The sequence below is a fragment of the Vitis riparia genome, chromosome 17 (genome assembly GCF_004353265.1).
Source record: "Vitis riparia cultivar Riparia Gloire de Montpellier isolate 1030 chromosome 17, EGFV_Vit.rip_1.0, whole genome shotgun sequence".
Lineage (NCBI taxonomy): Eukaryota > Viridiplantae > Streptophyta > Magnoliopsida > Vitales > Vitaceae > Vitis > Vitis riparia.
The window spans coordinates 11,368,581-11,386,348 of record NC_048447.1 but is presented as its reverse complement, the minus strand read 5'-3'; positions in this window follow the sequence as shown (position 1 = coordinate 11,386,348).

Genomic DNA, 17,768 nt, shown 5'->3' with positions numbered 1-17,768 from the left:
TTAAGATACTTTATACTATGTTTCTTAACATATTAAAGATGTTTAATTAGGGCTAAACAAATATTAGTAACTTCCAAGCCTTTCATGAATCTAGGGAGCTAGATGCTTTAATAAATTAAAAGGCTTATAAGATAAAGAAGCTTCATAATTTTCAATTTTTATGTATACAATAAGATTTTTATATATTCTACCACTTATTTTATCTTATGTTTAATTGAACATATAATAGGATAATCGTGATTTGAAATATCTATAAATACTGATAATATATCGGTACTTGAATTTTACGGATATATCGGAAATATCGATGGATATTTTTGTAAAAATATCGGTGATGTGAAAATTATTCAAAATTCATGTAAATACTTGAAAAAACTCTAAAAATAATAAAATAAGCAAGAATACATGTTAAAGTTTTTTTACAAATATAATTGACATAGTATGATCAAGAATAATATTTATAAATTTTTTTTTAGAAAAAATTATCTAAAATTCCTTTAATATGTTTATATTCATTTAATTTCTAAAATTTTATTACTTGTGGTGACAACTTTCTCTATCAATATTAATTTGTTTAAATAATTAAATTTATTAAAAATTATGTTAATAATTTATCTTATCAAATTAATTTTAATTTATAAAATATTATAACTTCATTATTTTTTTATATTTTATTAATTTTTGAATAAAATTATATTTTTAATATTTTAAAATAAAAAGATTCAAAATTATATATGATTTTTTTATACTGTTTATATTATTGTTATTTAATTATCATATAAATGATTTTTTTTAAAAAAAGACTTGTTAAAAAAAATTATAATGATGGTTTTTATACTTTTATTAATTAATTAAATAAAAATTAAAATATAATAAGTAGAATTAATTTATTTATTAAAATATTTCTTTAATAATGGATTTTAATATATACTTGTGCACATTTATTAAAAAGGGTGAATTTGCCCGAGTGGTAGTTGGGCTTCAACCCAAGCATTTTGGTCTCGTTCCAATCCCTCCCATATATCAGAAAACAAGTGAAACATCGCTGGGCCGACTTTCAGCCCATATTTCATGTCAGGCCTCACCAACAAATGAAATTTCGCCGACATTTCAAAGGTTTTTTTTTAGTACTACCGACTATAAACTACCACCAAAACAATGATAAAAGAAAAAGACTGAACTATCCTTAGAATTTAAATTTAAGTAAATATATCTTGAACCTCAAATAACAACCTTTTTATGGGATTAGTATAATTAAAATTTGATCATGTATGAACTTTCAAACTTAAAATTTTATATTGATTTGGGAAACATGAACATTAAGGTTATGTTTGGTTCTCGGAAAATTTGAGGAAAACTATGAAGGAAATAAAATAGAGAGGAAAAGTAGAAGGAAAATAAAAAGTAAGTTTAGATTTAATAAATTATTTTAAATTAATTTTAATTATATTTTATTTTCTTTTATATTTTTTATCGTAAAATTAAACATGAGAAAATCATTTTTCTTAATTTTTTTTTCTTTTCCTAGTATTTTTTGAAACAGCCTAATTAAAATCATCACAAGAACTTATTGATTATTGTATACCATTCTATTTGTATAGCATATCTAGGCTATATAGAACTGTTTAACACATACACCAACAAGCAACTTCTCATTATGATAATCTCCATTCCCAAGTTCTAAATCCATCCAAATCCGTACTTCATGGAAAAACTGTAACACCCCAAAATAAACTTTAGGGGTAAAATAGTAAATTATAAATTAATTAATTAAACTCATTAAAGGTAAACTTTTACAATTAATAATCTTTTGTATAAATTAGATTTTTCTCTTATCTTCTTTATTCAGAAAACTCTATTAACCAAAAATCAGTGAACTGGAGAACGTAAGGCTTAAGGTTTGAAGGTCTAGAGTTTGAAGTTCATATTTTTCCAAGTAAGATTCTAACCCTAGAGTAATATATTATATTCGTTAGTTAGTTTTGAATATATTAGATATGTTTTAGAAAATTTTAATTTAGATTAGGGCTAGTTTAGTTAATTTATTTTAAGATAAAAAAAATTGAAATTATGAATATAAGTTGTTTCATTGATGAAAATAGGGAAATTCAAAAAAAAAATTATATGAATAGATCTAAACAATGAAACTTTAAAAATTAAATGAGTAAATAAATATATGATTATATGTGGCTTAAGAGATTGGAAAATAATAAGAAAAAAAATTGCATGTTTCTAGATTTTAGATTTGAGGCAATGTGTTGGGGTGACAAAAAAAATGATATGTAACTCTGAAAAGAGTGGTAGTGGAATAAATTAAAATAATAATAATAAGTAGAGTTAGTGAGGTTGTTGGAGTTGCTAAAAGTACATAAGGTATTTTGTTAAATAAGAGGGGATGTTGGGATTAATAAGAATAATGATAATGATGATATTAATATTAATATTAATAATAATAATAATAATAATAATAATAATAATAATAATAGTAAGAATTGTGTGATTTGGATGTTTGTGAGTGATGTACAGTAGGGGTGTTTTTGGATGTTGCAAGGTATCGAAAAATATAGTAATAATAATAATAATTGTTTTTAATAAAAGTTTTAATTTAATTTAAGTATACAAAAGAAATAAATGGTTATAAAAAGATTTGGAAGAAATATGAGTTTATAAAAAATTTGGAAATTCATTAAATTATATTATTATTGTTTAAGAAGTTGAAACTAATATTGGATAGTAATAATATTAGAATGAGAAATTAATTAAGATCCCTAATACTAAATAAAATATTTTTAGGATTGTCAAATTTTTACCTTTAGATAATTGTGTATGATATTATGTGGTGAAGAGTAAATTCGTCAAGCTATATACTTCAAGTTTTTGAGTACTTCTTCAATGTAAGAGAAATTAATGCAGATTTTTATAAATAATAATAATAATAATTTTCTTTTTATATTGTATTTTGAAATGTGGAAAAAGATTATTTTTATCTTTTTGCATGGATCAAATATGCGTTTTGTATGGAAAGTATATTTCAGAATTTTTCTTTGTTTATGAAAAAATGAAAAATTGAGGACATATGATATTTTGTTTTGTAAGTTTGACTTAATAAAATAAAGTGTTTGACTATGGATTATATGACCCTAGTCAATGAGTTATAATTGTTGATATTTTCGGCCTTAGTCAACAATTTATAATAGTTCATATTATATGGCCCTAGTCAACGGGTTATAATAGTTGACCTTATGACCCTAGTCAACGGGTTATAATTGTTGACTTTTGGTTATGTTCACCTTAAATGGAACAAATTTGAAACTAGCCACTCATTTGTGAAGTCCCACCTAATTGGGCACCATTTGTTATTTGATAATCAGAGCAAAGATATTTTGAACGTATTTGATTTGGTTTTGATAAGAATTTGTTTTGAAATGGATATGAGAAAGTTTTGTTGAAAAGTTTGAATGTATTAGTATTTTGAACTCACAAGTTTTTATGAAAATAAGTATATGTTATACCTCTTATTTGTAAGTATGATTGAAAACGTTTGATCCATGAAATTGTATTAATGTTCCTTATCGGGTTTTGAGTTCATCCCTTTTTATTGATAATCTTTCAAGTAACCTTAGTTCGAGCGAGGAGTGACCGTTATGAGGGAAATTTGGCTTTATTAGGACATTTGTTTAAACTCTTTTTATCTTGGACATTGTTGAAATGTTAAAACTTAATTCTCGTTTCAATTATTTTGAGTTTAGAGTTATTTGGACAATGACACTTTGGTTGATGTATTAGTTTTTTTAAAAAGTTGATACTTGGAGATTTTAGAATTTTGTCCTAGAACAAGAATTTGGTAATTGGTAAATTTCCAGTTACAATACGGATGTTTGTGTTGTTTCCACTTTAAGCCTTTAGGCTTGAGATGTGAAATGACTGTCATGCCTTTGGAGTGAGTTTTGGGGCGTGATAGAGTGGTATCAGAGCACTAGGTTATGATCTTGTTGGGAACTTGTTTTAGTTTACTTTTGGGATAGATGAGTGACGCATTAGTTTAAGTTTCAGTTTCATCTTCTATAAATTCCTATTTTTCCTTATGAACCTAAATTGCCTAATTGGTTTTTTAGTGCTAATTTAATTATACCTAATGTTTTATAGGACAACATGGCACCAATAAGAACAACATCTTCCCAAAACAGTCAGGCTAATAATGATGTACCTCCTCCATTTGAGGGTTTGCCTCCTATGAATGTAGAAAAGCTTTATAGGTATCTTGAGACTTTAGCTGGTTTGGTTAAGCGTCAGGCTAAAGCTATTGAGACTCAAGCTCTTGGACAACACTCATCTTCTAAGGGTAGCTCATTTGATGATTTTAATAAGTTAGGTCCTCCTTAATTTTCTGGTACTTCGGACCTAATGGAAGTAGAAGCTTGGATTCTTAAGATAGAGAAATTCTTTGATGTTATAAATTGCTCTGAGGAGCAAAAAGCCTCTTATGCAGCATTTATGTTAGATAAAAAAACAGATCATTGGTGGCGTATGACCAAAAGGCTTTTATAGGATTTGGGACCTATAGTTTGGAGACAATTTAAGGAGGCATTTTACAAAAAGTACTTCCCTGACAGTGTTAGACGATAAAAAGTAGGAGAGTTTGTTCGTTTGGAACAAGAGGATATGATGGTGGACCAATATGAGTCTAAATTTACAGAGTTGTTACGTTTTGATCCACAATTAATTGCTACAGAGGAGGAAAATGCATTAAAGTTTCAGGATGGATTGAAGCCCTATCTAAAGAACAAAATATATATTTTGAATCTTAGTGCCTATTCAGAGGTTGTAGATAAAGCCCTTATAGCGGAAAATGATAATAAGGAGCTTTAACAGTGCAAAGAAAAACAAAGGAAGAAGAGTAGGAGTGATGGTGCCCATGAGAACCAAGAACCAAAAATGTTCAATTCAATTAAGAGTTAGAATAAAGGGGAAACAATGCAGAATTCACATTTACTTGTTCTATTTGTGGTAAGAAACATTGGGGTAAGTCTTTCTATAAAGAGTCTGGAGCTTACTTTGGTTGTGGGAAGCATGGACATATGATTCGGGATTGCCCAAAGAATAAGAAGTTTATGATTGGGAAGCCTAAGGAGGAGAATAAAGAGGATAAAAAGAAACCCAGAGTCCAAGGGTGAATGTTTGCTATGACTAATCAAGATGCTCAAGTCACTTCTGATGTGGCGACATATACTATTTGAATTTGCAATTGGGAAAGTTGTGTTTGTAGCTACCTATTTGAAAGTATTATGGATATCAAACTAGAAGAAGTTGGAATATGAGATTTGACCGTGAAATGGAAAAATATTATCTTTCTCATGCACTCTTTTTCTAACTCCATTTTATGTTCCTAGATTGCCCCTCCATGTTTCCATGTCAACTACAACCCTATCTCCATATTAACAGGAAACCCTCCATGTCACATAAGAGACTTGAAATTTATAAAACAGAAAAATCAAACCTATGAAAAATCACCTGACTCGAGACCCATGTAAAATTTTTAAAACCTTTCTTCTCTTTTATTTGGGAGCTTCTCTCTCTCTTTCTTGACTTCATCACCCACACAATCTCAAGACCCATGTAAAATTTCCTAAAAATTGTCTCATTAGAGAGGAAAAAACCATTAATCCAAAACTCCAACCTATGTGTTTCTCTCTTGTTCACATAAAAGTGCAACGAAATAGAGCATTCCATCCTAAGAATGTCCGGTTAAAAGAAGACTTCAAGAGGTGCATCCATGATTGTGAATCTACTACAGTAGCGCGTACCGGAAAGGAAAGATGGAATCCAAAATATTGGCTTCGTGAACAAGATATCTCTTCCTGTCATTGAGTGGCATTTTTCCCTAACCCCAAACCGAAATATGATTATTTTCATTTATTGTTATTTAGTTCATTAATTTGAAATAGAGCACATCAACAATTTTGGAGTAGTTGGTGGACTTGAATTTTTGTGTTGGGTTGTGGGAACCATATTATTCCCAAATAACCATATGACCCACAAGTCGTATTGAATCCAGATGGAACTTACAACATATCTGGTTATAAGTCACATTGTTATTTTGCGGACTATACCTTAGGTACTACCTTAATAGTCATTAGGTACTACCTTAATCTACCTTAGGTACTACCTTAAGGTACCTTAGGTACTACCTTAGTTAAAGATGAGTTCTACCTATCCCAAGCCTCAAACCTTCCTTTGTGACCTTTAGATCATGCCATTATGTGATTCTTTTGTGTGGGCAAATGGTTCACCTTTGGTTATTTGCAGACTATACCTTAGGTATTACCTTAATAGCCCTTAGGTACTACCTTAGTTAAAGATGGGTTCTACCTATCCCAAGCCTCAGACCTTCCTTTGTGACCCTTAGACCATGCCATTATGTGATTCTTTTGTATGGTCAAGTGGTTCACCTTTGGTTTTTTTAGGACTGTACCTTAGATATTACGTTAATAGCCCTTAGGTACTACCTTAATCTACCTTAGGTACTACCTTAAGGGATCTTAGGTACTACCTTAGTTAAAGTTGGGTTCTGCCTATTCCAAGCCTCGAACCTTCCTCTGTGATCCTTAGACCATGTCATTATGTGATTCTCTTGTGTGGGCAAGTGGTTCACCTTTGGTTCTTAGAGGACTATACCTTATGTACTGCCTTAATAGCCCTTAGGTACTACCTTAATCTACCTTAGATACTATCTTAAGCGACCTTAGGTACTATCTTAGTTAAAGTTGGGTTTTACCTATCCCAAGCCTTGGACCTTCAATCCCGGACATTACTTGTTATATTTTAAAATTTGTAGTTTATCATTACTAATACTTTGTATTTTAAAATATGATATTATTTTAAATTGCACATGTTTTTTTTTTTAGAATTTCCCTTCATTTCTCTAAAACATATTATTAAGTAAATAAATTTTAAATCAAATTATTAATTTTTAAAAATAATTTGAAACTCAAAAATCAATTTAGGGTACTTTTTTATTTGAATAACATAGAAAATCATGGAATTCAACAAAATAATATCAAAAAAATCATAAATTAAAATTCATTTTGAATGACTTCACTAGTTTCTTCTTTATATATAATTATATTTTGGTAAATTTTTTTATTTGGCAAATAAACTCTAAATCAAGCAAGACTTTGTGCATTGGATTCTTTAATGGATCTAGTAATTTTTAAAAATAAGTTAAACTCAAATAGTGATCAAATTAATATAAAAAAATCTATGAACAAAAATTAATAACTTTATTGTTTATTTTCTATATAAAATCATTTTTTTAAAATTTTGTTTACTAAAAAAATAAAATTCAAATTAAATAAAATTTAATGCATTAGATTTATTAACAAGTCTAAGTAATTTTAAAAAATAATTTAAAAATCAAATAGTAAACCAATTAATACCATAAATTTTTGGATATAAATTGATCTCTTCTATTATTTATTTATGAACATAGTTATATTTTTATAATTTCTTTCACTACAAAAATAAACTTCAAATCAAACAATATTTTGTGCTGAATTTATTTATTTTAAATTTATTTTAAATAATACTATTAATCATTCTTATTTTTAAAATATTATTATTAATTTTTAATAAAAAAATCAATTATTATTTTACAAAGATGTCAATATCCATATTTCTATAATAAAGAGCAAAATAGTATAATAAATTCATTTTAAATAATATTATTAATTATTATTATTTTTAAAACATTGTTATTAATTTTTAATAAAAAAAAATCAATTATGCTTTTACATAGATGTCAATATCCATATTTCCATAATAAAGGGTAAAATGGTATAACTTTAATAAAAAATATATATATAATTTTGTGATTGTAATATAATATTACCATTCCTATTTTACTAAAGACTATTTATTGTTTAATTACAAAACTAATTTTATTTTCAATAAGAATTTTATTAAATTTAACTAATATTACATATTGAATTTTTATTAAAATTTAATTAATATTATATAAATTTAATTTACAATGTTTTTACAAAATCAAAATAAAAAATAATAATTTTAAAAAACAATGCATTCAAATAAGTTTTTTTATCTTTAAATTTAAAAATAAATAAAAAATAACTTACCAAATACCCCTATTTTTATGAAATACTAAAAAACTATATATATATATATTGTTTTTTAACTTCAAACAATTTTTTCAAAAATATAATAAAATATGACCTTATATTCTATTCAAACTTAAACGTTAAATAGTAATTCTCTTTTTGTCTGCGAGCTACTAAATATTTATAAAAACTATCATCCATAGGAATAATATTTAGAGTGTCTTTGAAAGTATTTTCTGTAAGGTTATTGTGGATCCTGCATTTTGCACGATGCGTTATTACTCGACGACGTGACTCACTTTTTAATTTATTTGGTGAAAATTTGATATTTTTTGAAAAAGACTTGGAGTCACCACTTATTTTTGTTTTATTTTTTTAAGGGAAAAAAAAAAAAGAAATAAAAACCCTAAGTGTGACTACCGAAGCTATGAAAAACCAAGTCTAGGTCCGAGGATCAGGTTACTTATTGGGAAGGTACGGTGGTGAGCCGTAGCACCCCTCTAAGCCCATATATGTACGACCTCTACTAAACGAATTAAGGGAATTATGACAATTAATTAATTAATTATGAATACTAAGAAAAATAATCATGCAAATGAGTATGTACAAGTAATGGTGAAAATCATTATACATAAAAATAATAACGAAATCTAATTACAAGAATACACAAAATAAATGACAAGAGAATTATGCAAAATGATTTATTCAACTAAAAAAATATTTCAAAAGAATCAGTTTTCAAGAAATTTCAAAGAATTTTGTTCAAAACAATTTTCAATTAATGATTTCAATTTATTTATTTACGAAAAAAAAAAAGTCAATTTATTTTCTCAACTTCATTCGTATTCAATTTTCAAAAAAAATTATTTACACTTATTGTATCAAAAGAATTTATTACAAAATTTCAATTTGACAACAAAAATTATTTTACTTGCTTTTACAAAAAATGAATGAATTTTTACAATTTTATTTACAAAAGTATTTCAATTTGTTTTCATTTAAGAAAGTGATTTATACAAATTATTTAAAAAGACATGACTTTATTTGCAAAAGGAATTTTAATTGAAAAGAAAAAGAAAAGATTTAAATCATCTATTTCTAAAAAAATACTTTTAATCCCATTTTAATTAAGGAAAAAAATTCATTTTTTTTTACAAAAAAAAAAACATTTTTTGGACAATTTTATTAAAAATTAATTTTTGGGACACCTTTATTTACAAAACAAATTTAAACAATTTTTATTAAACAAAGAAATTTTTGGACAATTTTATTAAAAACAAATTTTCAAATTCTATTAAAAACAATTCTTTTGGATTTTTCTAAATGCATTTTTCTGAATTTTTATTAATAAAAAAACTTTCTTTTATTAAAAGTAATATTTTAAAATTATTATTTTATTAAAACATATTTATTGAATTCTTCCTCTTATTTAAACAAAATTTATAGTATGTTCGATGTTCAATTTTGTACACAGTCAATAAATATATACAAACTAATATTTACAAGAACTAATAAAAATAAAACCAAATAAAAATGGGAAATAAAATATGTACCTAAATAAACTCACAACAAGCTTAATGTCTTCCTACAGCTTTTCGAGTCTCACTTTCTTCCATGAAATTTCGTGTTTCATATGTCATAAATTCATACTCAACCAACAAGATTACAGAATGGAGTCATGCAAAAACAAAAACATCTCAAATGTAAATATCTAAAAATGTATAAAATTCATAATAGATATTCAAGCCTAAATTCAAATTTCAAATTAGTTCAACAAATTTCATCAATTAAAAATGGGCCCAAATTAGCAAATATAACCTAACAAAAATATCTCACATGTCATAAGCCCTAATATAAAATTTTCAAATTAATAGCCAAAATATAAGCTCAATTAATCAAACCCAAAACATGATAAATTAAAATAAATTTCATTAGGCCTAAACTTAATAATTCATAATCAAAGCCTAATTTAATATGCAAACTTAAATCCACAACCAAAATCAACCCAATTTAATATGCAAACCCACATCCAAAATATACCACAATAATATATCATATATAAATTAAATAATTCAAATGAGTAAAACTATATAAATTATCAACTAATCTAACCCAAATTAACAAATTCCAAATTAATTCACCAACAATAAATTAGCCCAAATTTCATATTAATTTACCAACAACAAATTAACCCAAATTTCATATTAATTCAACAATCCAAATTTCACAAACAACAATTACTATTAAAATAAAAGGAAAATAATAATAATAATAATAGAAAATAAGTAGGATGGGAAAGTGAGGGAATTAGAGAAAATGGAAGGGGGTAGCCGGCAGCGACTGACCGGTGATCTACCGATAATGAGGGTTGATGGGTTTTTGGGAAACAAAAATGAAATAAAAATAATAATAATAAAAAAGATGATAAATAAATATAAAAAAAAATGGGAGGAATAAAAATGGAGAAAATGGGGACGGAGGGGCGCCGACATTACGCCACCGGCAGTGATGATGGAGTTGGATGGAGATATGGGCGTTGGGACGAGCTATAGGAGAAAATAAAATGGAAAAGAAATGGGCGCCGGTCGTCCATGTGTGTTGTGGGGGAGAAAAAAAAATGAAAAAATGAAGTGGGGAAATGAGGGAGTACGGCTGGGAATCGGAGTTGGGGTGTGGTCAGGGAAAAGAAATCCAGAAATAGGGAGAATGAAGGTCCAGGTGAGGTCGTCTAGCTGCCAGCCCTAAGAGAGGGAGAAGAAATGGTGGGGCCAAATGGGAAGCCAGGAAAGTGGGTAGGAAGAAGAGAAATAAAATAAAAAAAGGAAAATGATGGAAGAAATGTGAGGGGCATGTCCCCATGACGTGGGAGGGATGGGGGTAGGTGAGAGTAGGTAGGGGAGAGAAAGAGGAAGAGAAAGAAAAGATGAGAGAGGAGAGAGAAAATAAAATATAAATATAAATATATAAATATAATATAATAATTTAAAAAATAAAAATAAAAGTAAAACAATGTACAAAACAATAAAAATTAAGAATTAAAGGGTGAGTGGGTAAAAAATATCACATATAATTGGGATTTAAAATCTAAATACAAAATTGGGCTCGAAATTAACGTAAAAATAAAATTTGGATAAATTTTGGGGTCTACAGCTATGTTTGGTTTAAAAGATATGATACCATAAGATATATACATATATTATAATATTATATGTCATTGGATTGAAAATACATATCCTATGGTATGATTTCCAATGAGATATGTATTATTGGATATACATATTTTATGAACATAATATTTAAATGTAGCATATGAAATGAAATATATTTTGTTTATATTTAATATGTGAAATGGATTAAAAAAAATATATCAAATATATATTATTTTTCAATGTTTAAAATAAAAATTATATCACATTCTAATATTTTATATTTTAAAAATTAAATTTATGTTATTCAATATATCAAAATAATTTATATATCATATATTAATATTATTTTTTAATATTTTTTATACAAATTTTTGTAGTATTTCTTTTTCAATCATAAATTTAATTTATAATAAAAAAAATTATTTTACAAAATAAGTATATAAAAAAAAATTATGATACATGAGATATGCATATCTCATATTGTAGTATGAGAGTAACATATCATATGTAGAAAGGACATACTTGCCATGATTAGGCTTCAATTGAAGTTGAATTTGGAATGTCTATGCTCAGAACAACTGCTATGATAATGCAAAAGAGACATTGAAACAACATTTTATGATAACATTTCATATTAACACAACCAAATTTAAAAGATTCCAAGGAAAAACAAAGAACAAAATGTTTTGAAATAACATTAGTTATTCTTTCATCTCCTGATATTGGTCTCCTAAAAGCTGAGTACCAAAGTACAGTGCCACTATGACCAACCAACTCCAAAACCAGTATTACACTACACACCACATTCCCCATCAATCTCTTAATCTCTTCATTACACTACAATACAAGCCAGTAGGTGATTTGAAACCATATAGAAAAGTGTTATCCAGAGAAATTCCATCCCAACTAACATTTTTTCAATATTTTGGAGCATGGAAAACAGAAATTTGAAATTGAAGACTTCATATGTTTGCCATACTTGGTGAGACTTTTAAGGAAAGAAGTAGATCTTAATGAAGAGTGCTAGACCTATTCGCAAAACAAATGAAACAACAATCACTAGACTTATGTCGTTACCCTGTATAAAAGACCTCAGGTTCAAGACAACAAAGCAAGCTGATGCGCCACCTGCAAAGACTGTGATGAGCCACCATAGAAACTCAATTGGAATAACTAACAGGACCTGAAAATATTCTAGGAGAACACATTAGATGTTCACAAGACTACTGCTTAGAAACCTAAAAACTGAAAATTACACTATTAAGGTTTTGCAACAATGGAAACCCCTATGTGTTAATCCTTTAAAGACAACAACAGAATAAACTGGCACTGGAGGTCCATAGTGTGGATGATGCACCACCAACTATTAACCTAAATGCTTGCTTGTTATGTAATGTATCTTTTATTAAGTAAAACTTAAAAGATACATTATGTAACAATCTTGCTTTAACTCTAGTTATTTCCCCTGCTATATAATGTTTTTATAATTGTACATATATTTGACTAATATTGCTTTATTGTATGTAGTGCATTTCTATTATTTAACATATATTTGGACTTCTATATTAAAACATATATTTGACTCATAATAAACTTGATGCATACAAAAATACATACAAACATATATACTTATGTGGATGTATACACGATGTACATGTAAGTATATACATACGTATATTAGAATCTATTAGATAAAAGAGATAGATAACAAAGGACAAAATTCCTCCAAAAGAAGGAAACATACACAAGTATATTATAAAAGGAAAACCTTTGGCTTCCCAACCTTAAGGAAAAATCCCTAAACTTCAGAGGGACATGTGATCATCACATATGATGCACCAAGAAAAAAACTCAAAGAAGAATTTTATAGACATAGTGATATTTACAAAGCAAAATGGAGCACAATGTTCCAAATTTTCCAATTTATTTTTTAGCAGAGACACTACAAGAAGATACGTCACCCTTTCTACAACTATCACTAGAGTGACATCCTACTAACTAAGACTAATCAGTCTGGCTCAATTTTATCCAACAACCTCCCTAAACAAGATGTCTCATGGATACAGTTGACCACAAGGCCATCGATAATGTCAGTGATCAAGAAAGAAACATATAAGCACTGTATTTTTGCACATAAAGAATATTTGAGATGGGAGAGTGGGCAAGTATAGGATCCAATGATAAATTTGACTGCGTGAAAGAGATACTAATAATAGCCTAAATATCCAATCTTATCAAGAGTAATATACTTGAGAAAGATAATTTGCCAATATAGAATGAGGTCTAACTATTGATTATTGGGGAAAGCTTGATGTTTTATCTTATAGAAAATGATGTTTCATACCTCAACATCAAGATGAATTCATTGAAATCCATTAGTTATACTCATCCATCCTTATTATAAAGGAGCTGGAACTTGGGGAGCCGCCTCCACCACATGCCTTCACATTTATGTGTAAAGAAAACTTGCTTACAATCAATCTCAAATATCCAACATTAAACAAAAAATAAATAACTAAGAAAAACCATGATTGCTTCATATTGATGCACACATTTGCAACTTCAGATGTATCGATAGCACTATTAGTGCTCCTCAAGCACATTTTTAGATTATTCTGTTGCATGTAAGTAACAACTCTTATAGGCCTGACATCAACAATGAAAATACTCTAAGATGATGAAGCATTTTACTCCACCTAGCAATGACTTTAAAATGTAGACATCTCCATGAAAAGATCCTTAGTTTGGAATTTGGCTTCCATAGTAAATGTAAAGCTCTGTCTAGCAATAAGCTATGTGGTGAAGCAATCATAAGTCTAAGCAAAGGGTGTTGGTCAAATAGTAGAAAAGACGAGCATAGGAACTACTTAATAGTAGAGATGCCAAAGGTCAATTAGACATTTAACTGATTGAGCCAACCTTTAAAAGAGTTGACATACAAAAATTAATGAACTATTGATGTACATGTGAAAATTTGTTGAGATTATAATGTTGAAGTGTATGTATTTCAAATCCTATGTTTTTACCATATGATTGAAAAGTAGGAAACAAAGTTTACTTCTAGTAATTGAATTAAGTTCATCCTAAAATGAGATAAAGGAGAATGTGAGAAAAATTATTTCATTATTTGCTCAAGTAGCTCCTGTCAAAGCAGGACCTCTTTCATTTTTTTCTCACTTTTGAAATATTGAAGAGCCTGAGCCTAAGGGCTGAACCCTACTAGAGAAAAAGTACATAAAGAGCCACTTGATATGGGCTGAAAAATAAAGAGACAGAACACAAAAGGAATATGCATGCAAAAAACAGTATCACCATCAACACTTGACTCACAACACTGAATTCAGGAAATCCATGAAAGATACCCTTTCTTCCCCATGGGTATCTAAAGAGCATAAATACCAAGCTTTAAGGAACACATCACTAAGTTTCAGCATAGGGAGCTCTACATAAAAAATGATCTCATGTTCCTTCTTCCAAATACACCAAGAACACAAAGTAGAGCAGATATCCAAAGGCTCTCTCTTTATATGTCTGTGCACACACACACAGAGACATAATAACATTACTTCTTTTCTTTCCCATAGAAATTCCTCTCCAAAACCATAGAAAGCTCTTTATTCGATCAAGGTAGAACACAAGAAACACAAGATAAGGAAAAAACTAGAGACTAAAGAGGTGGTCTACCATACAACGTAGAAGAATATAGTTCACGAAGTCCTCATCCTCATCCTTTTGCATAAGCAACACCAATTAACAATAGTACAGCCCCTATGTCCCCACACAAATGCCACTTCGTCAAATGGGAAAGCCTGCTAACCTCAACTCCACCCCACATATAACCCTTTCAAACTATAGGTAAACCTAAGTTATAGGCACGTAACACTTTCATTAACCTTCCAAATCAATTAATTTTGTCAAATTCAAATAGTAGGTACCTAACAGGATCTCAGATCAACCTTTTTTTCTTTAATATATTTTCATTTACACAAATTTGATTGTTATAAACAAAAAAAAAAAATACAATGATAATCCTAAGCACAATCAAATTGGAAACTTATGCATCTTAGTAATTTTTTTTAATTGCATTTCCACATAGCTAATGAATAAAGAAAATAAAAGATGTTTCTTGTTAACAGTAATAGTGGTAATTGGAAAACAGTGCCACAAAAATGGAAATCACAATTCCCATCAAATTCACAACTATAAAGAACATCATAAGCTAAAATAAGAAACAAATAAATATTATTTATCTTCAAAATCATTCATTTCTTCATCATTTAGTATTCACTTTCTCACAGGAATCATATGCAACCCCCATCTCCACTTCTTATCCAATAAATAGAAGGCTTAAAAGGACAAGTATATGATGAAATAGGAATTGAATTTGAATCATCATTAAAATTTAAAAAGAACAAATAACAAACAAAGAAAAAATTTAAAACCTAAAAAGATCTTTTGGATTTTGGATTGATTTGAATCATGCAAACAAACAAAAGAAGCAAATAGAAAATAAAGTAATGACAAATAATTGCAAGCCCGTATTACCCAAATCAAACCCTGTTACCCTGACCCTTCTCTGTACATCAAAATCCTACTTCACGATTTGATTTCACACTAAACTCGTATGGATATGAACATAAACAAAAAGAGAATCCATATCAACATATTCCCGAAAACAGAAACAAAAAAAATAAGCAAAATAAATCCAAAAAAACAAAAAGGAAAATCGGGTGGCTTTAAATTTAGAAAGAAACCGATTTAAAAAATGGTGGGTCCATCTGGAAATTTCTTTAACCAAAACAAATTTTTTCTCATCTTCATTCATGCGAAAATTAATCAAAATACAACAAACCCCAAAATATAACACCTTTGGCCACAATATTTTCTCAACAGCCAAATGAGTCCTTAAATGGAAAACTCACCTATGATTGATTAATCCATAGCAAGAGGAAGCTCTATTTCGGTTTCCAAAAACCTTAAAAGAATTCAACCTTTAGTGAATAAATATAAAGATATGCCTCAATTTTGGCTTCGTTGAAGGTTTTCAGAAAATGCCTATCGGGTTTGGGTGGTCAACTCGTGAAAAGAGACACAATAGAGTTAAGCAAAAATCAGACGAAGACGGCTCTAGGAAGATGGGTATCCATCGTCTGGTCAGGACGTCAATAAACAGATCAGTTGCATACCTTCGTGTATCAAACGAGCTATGAAAATGATCGGGTTAGGGCAAAATGAGAGGAAGTGACAGAAAGAGTTTCGCAACTTTCAAATGTTTATCGGGTCGGGTGTTTTGTGGGTTTCAGATTTGATAATTTCAAGTTTCAAATTTTGGTGTTTATTAAATTACGCACCTACCTGCTGACATGGACATCGGTGGCTGCTGACAGGGAAACATTAAAGGACAATTTTGGAAATGCAAACCTAAACAGTATATAGTGCATGAGAAATATAATATTTTTCCCATTAACAAACACATCTCATATTTCATTTATGTGGGTTTCCAAAACCATATATCTTCCTAATAGCAACTTACAAACACAACTTTCCCTTTGCAATTTATTGTTAGAGCCTTGATTGACCTAAACTCAACACAATCTATGTTTCAATATCTTTTGTTGGTTTGTTGGGTTTGCTTGTTGATAGCCTAAACTTTGATTTGACTGTTGTTTTTCCTATGGGACATTCTACTGTGGATAATATTATGTTTAGAGGTTATCTTATGATGACTAGTTATATGGAGATGTTAGTGGACTTAATACTTCTTGACATTATGATTTTGATGTGATTTTGGAGATGGATTGGTTAGTTTCCTTCTATGTCTATATTAATTATTTTGGTAAAAAGGGTGACTATCCACATTCCTAGCTAATATGCATTTAGTTTTGAGGGAAAACATGTGATTAGACCATTGTGTATAATCTTAGCTTTATGGGCTAGTTCCTTGCTTAGAAAAGGTTGTTAAGGGTTTTATGCTTATGTAGTGAGTGATAAAAAAAATAAAAAATAAAAAAATAAAAATTACAATCTATTATTGCCAAGTTGATAAAGGTTTAATGATGCAATCTTAGTATTCAAGAGGTCACTTAGGAATTAGAAAATGAGATAAGAGAAAAGCATCATCATTATTTGAAGATTTATGTACGTCAAGTTTAGATGACTAAACTTTTGTTAAGGAGGGGAGGATGTAACACCCCAAAATAAACTTTAGGGGCAAAATAATGAATTACAAATTAATTAATCAATCAATTAAACACATTAAAGGTAAAAGAGTCCTTTTACAATTAATAATCCTGGGTATAAATTAGATTTTCCTCGTCTTCTTTATTCAGAAAACTCTATTAACCAAAAATCAGTGAATTGGAGAACGTAGGCTCAAGGTTTGAAGGTCTAGAGTTTGAAGTTCAAATTTTTTCAAATAAGATTCTAACCCTAAATTAATATATTATATTCGTTAATTAGTTTTGAGCACATTAGATATTCTTTAGAAAATTTTAATTTAGATTAG